The sequence below is a fragment of the Kryptolebias marmoratus genome, linkage group LG23, assembly GCF_001649575.2.
Source record: "Kryptolebias marmoratus isolate JLee-2015 linkage group LG23, ASM164957v2, whole genome shotgun sequence".
NCBI classification, from domain to species: Eukaryota; Metazoa; Chordata; class Actinopteri; order Cyprinodontiformes; family Rivulidae; genus Kryptolebias; species Kryptolebias marmoratus.
The window spans coordinates 7,819,670-7,824,170 of NC_051452.1; the positions used below are offsets into that span (position 1 = coordinate 7,819,670).

Below are 4,501 nucleotides of genomic sequence, written 5' to 3' on the forward strand. Positions count from 1 at the left end.
CTGCGATGACTTCTGTTGTGCACAGACGCTATACAAACAAATTGGGCTGAATTGAATTTATGTTTGTTTTTGTCGCGATTCGAGACGCACAGATGAGGCTCAAAAAATAAGGGTTGACAAATTGGAAAGTCACAGTAAAGTGAACTTTACAATAAGATGGCGTTATGAAGTTTCAACCCCAGCAATGTCAGCTAACCACATTAGCATTCCCACACGGGGGAAAGGCTGTGAGTTGGAATAGAAATGGGCTGGTTCAGTGAGCAGGGGGAGAAGAGGTCCCATTCGTCTTGTCCTGTTTAAATACACTGGTTAACTCCTGCCAACAGGGAAGCCATTCAGCAAAAGGCCAAGGGCATCTGTCATGTGTTCAGCACATTGATATCGTCCCCTTCCTTCTCCCTCTTTCCCCCTCTTCTTCCACCGTCGCTTTCCCACTCTGTTAATCTCCGCTCCTCGGCCGTCACCCTCCTGTATCTCCTCACCGATTCCTCCTCTGCCTCCCTCTCGGAGTGCCGCTCCTCCTCTTTTTGATGAAAGGAGTGAATATGCAGGGAGCTGACATGATTAGCAGCCTCATATCCCCATGATGGATGGTGCCTGCTCCATTATTAATATAGTAAAAGCACCAACTGCCAGGTAAGAGCAATGTCAGCATCCACAATATAACGCTGGGCGCCCACGGATAATGGCGAGCACTTATTTTTTTTTTATCTATGATATGCACAGGGATTCGGGACGAGAAGGAGGAAGAAGAGGAGGAATCGGAAGTGGAGCGCACACAGTTTGAGTTCTGCTAATTCCCGTTAAAGACACTGAAGTTGGTGATTGCAAAACAACACAGTTCTGCAAACGGTAGCAATAAACAAGTGGGACAATATTTGATGTTGTTTCTCCAAATTCAGCTCAATAAAATAAAAAGAAATGAAAAGTATGCATATTGCCTGCCATCTTTTGTGCAAGAGTGTTAAACTAAGATCCTCTTATGGTGAGAAATGACAGATAAACCATTTTTGTCCAACCTTATCCAACCTCTTGTCTGATCATTTAGTTCTTAGGGTATGTATAGTAAATGACTCTCAGCTTCTACCACACCAAATTTTAATTTGATATCTCTAAAATTGACTGAGTTATAGCCATTTCTGTGCTGGCTAAGCTCAGTTAGCTGTGATCACCATCTTGAATTGGGTTGACTTCAAAAGCTAATCAATTGTAGAGGTACATCTAATATGTACTTTCTGAGAGTTTCATTGAAATCCGTCCAGTGTTTCATGAGATATTTTGCTAACAGACACATAAATTGCATGTGCAAAGACAGAAATACAAACACTGTGACCAAAAGAGAAAACATATTCTTGATACAGATTATCAAAAACATGCAGTAAAGTCAGCAAAAATAGTTTGGTGTAGATTTGTCTTATAATGTACTTTCGCATTTTTTTTTTACGTTTCATAAAATACAAACTTTGAGACTTCTGTGTGCTGAGAGTATTTCAGGCTCATGTAAATATTTTAGTTAATATTCACTTTTAAATTAGAAATCCATAATACCTTTAAAAGTGACATTTAATTTTAGGTGACACAACACGGAAACTTGCCATTTTCACACCTGAACACCAGCGTTCTCTTGCTCCCTGAAGTCACTAAAATGATAAATTCTTGTTTATGAGATCCAGTCAGTGTTTGACATTTAACTGTGTACCAACAACATTGCAGGAGAAAAATAATCTCCAGAAATATAAAGCCATGAGCTGACAGACTTTTCTACAGGAAGATGCATGTGGTGAGTTTTAAAAATCCTGATTCGGATGTCACTTAGAGTGAGAGTTCTTCATTTTTTATTGGAACAAATGGCCAAATCTGTTTAATAAGAAGATCTACTATTAGATATGGGGAGTTGGTTGTTATGGTTACGATAAAAAACAATGATTTGAGTCAGAAAACAGCATTTTGCTTGTTTGGTACATATCAGCTGAGGACATAATTAGACTTAGATACACATATTTTTGAACAGTAAACTTGTGTTCTTTTGTGAATTGGTTACGGTTTGAAATGTGATACCTAGAAATCACAAACAACGTGTTAAAGTAATTGGCTGGAGGACCCAATTGCAGACACACAGGGAGCAATATAATTCAAGAAACTTTCATGGGAAAACTAGGAGATGCTTAAGGAGCCCAGACAAACGCCTGTGGCTGAACCATCGCCATAAAGCTGGTCAGCAGAGGGAAGCGTGAAGGGCTCTAAAATGTCCTGGTAGATGTCTGTACTGATGTCGGACTTGATAAAATCCAGTGGACCAACACCAGCAGATGACATGGCTCCTCAAATCATCACTGACTGGTTCATTCTTTGGTACAAATTTACAAATGTCTGAGAGTTCATGTGTTCAAACCCCAAAAGAAACACCATCGGAATGTCCTGCCATCGTACCACTCAGTAAGGAGACGGCTTCTGTGTTCCTGACATGTTCTGGTATAAAATGTCCGTATCAAAAGCAGCATAAAAAAGTCAGATTGCAGTTTGCAGATGGGACAAAGATCTTCATATTGCAGACGTGTCCTGTGGTCTGATGAAACTCAAACTGAACAGTTTGGCTATAATGATGATTGTTACATTTGGAAAAGAAAGGGAGAAGCTCGAACCATCCTGACAGTGAAGTATGGGGGTGAAGTACGGCTAGTTACAACAAAGTCAGTGTTTTGGAGCTGCCATCACAACGCCTTGATCTCAGTCTCAGAGAAAACTTGTGGGCAGAGCTGAAAAGGCGACCTACAAACCTGACTCAGTTCCACCAGTTCTGTCAGGAGGAACCCAAAATGTTCGACCCAAGTCAGACAGTTTAAAGGCATTGATACCAAATACTAAGAAAATAGATGGAAACTTGTGACTTTGAAGTTTATTCAAGCATTTAGCCAATATACATGATTTTGGGAAACCTAACAGACCTAAAACAGGACAGGTTTAGTCTGATTTAATGTCAGACAGTGAGGAAAATGGTTATTAATGTCAAACCAAAGCAGTGAGGAAGTGAGGAATTGAAACGTTTTTTTTTTGTCATCTTCTGTTTCCCTTTCTGTCACGAAGGAAGCACATGAACAATGCATTAAAACAACAGAATTTAATCTACTAAATATTTTACACCTCAGTCAACCGTGTGGAGATCCACTAAGCAGGACAAGACATAAAGTGCACGAGAGCCGCTGTTGATGTGGTTATGCGTTTCCTCCTGATGTGACATCAGAGCAAAAAAAAATCAGAAAAACCCAGAGCCTGATTCTGGGTTAGATGAGAACGGAGACGAAGGCAATCTGAGAGGAGGAAAAACGGATGAAGGAGAAGAATGGCAGTCAGCGAGACAGAGTGAGTTGTGTCAAACGGATAAATGTCAAAGGGAGCTTCATCGTCTGTCTCTCCCTCCCAAAATGCCACGTGGAAATCATTGAGGCCCCCAGCCAGCCTCCCCGAGCTCTGAAATGAGATTATAGACCTCTCTGATGCTCCTCATATGTGTGTTTGAGCGTGCGTGAAACAGAATACCATTGAGCCGAGATGTGGAAGGGCACGGGTTTGGTGGCTTACACGTTGGGAGAGACTTAGCGGCATTACTCACGCCATCTAACATGTTGGCTCAAGAAAGAATTTGGCATCATTCTCACCCCTTATTCACAACCTATGAGCTGCAAGGTAAAAGAAAGAAAGAACTTTTAACCAGCGTATGAAGGTGCTGAATAAATACAAACGATTATGATAACAATAATGTTATCTGTTTATTTGTCTGTTAGCAAAATACCTCACAAACTACTGTATATATTTTAATGAAACTCTCAGAAACTAATAACTGAATAAACATCTACAACTGATTGACTTTTGAAGACTATCTAATTTAAGACGGTCGATACAGCTAATCAACCTTAGCGAGCACAGAAATGGCTACAACGCAGCAGGTTTGATAGGTATTGAGCTAAAATCTGTCATGGTAGTAGCTGGGAGTCATTAACAACACATACTGTGAGCAGGAGTGAGATTGCACATCATGTTATTTCCAAAGTTTGACCAAAACGTCTCTAACTCCATCATTTCTCTGCATAGGATCATTTTAGTTTACAAGTCTGGCATAAAAGTCAGCAGGCTTTTAATTAAAATAAGCTGTTTCTTCACTCTAAAAGCATCTTTTTAGAGATTAAAACCTCCTTGGTTTGCTTCTGGGAAACCTTCCTTCCGAATTTCCCACAATGCATTGCATAATGTGGAACAACACAGCAGCTTGTTGTTTTGTTTTCCAGGTCTTGTTTGGGAGCACATGATGTTTACACCATGACTTCTCCACTCAGACTGGCCTCTGAGTCCTTCTTCCAAATCTAATATACCCATCCATAAATAGCTCACCTATTGAGCCCATTTTTGGGTTGAGCGACGCGGCGCAGCAGCCAATCAGGGCCGCTGAATCCGCCTAAAGCCCGCCTTCCCACTCTCCGCCGCCGCTCTAATGCCCCCCCCCCCC

The 4,501-nt window shown here is 41.0% G+C and overlaps 1 long non-coding RNA gene across 1 annotated transcript; it reads left to right on the forward strand.

Moving 5' to 3' along the window:
* Nucleotides 1-425: 425 nt before the first annotated feature.
* LOC119616756 lies at nt 426-931 on the forward strand. The gene is made up of 2 exons (XR_005232774.1): nt 426-636; nt 727-931. It is a non-coding gene; the product is annotated as an uncharacterized LOC119616756 (long non-coding RNA).
* Nucleotides 932-4,501: the final 3,570 nt, after the last annotated feature.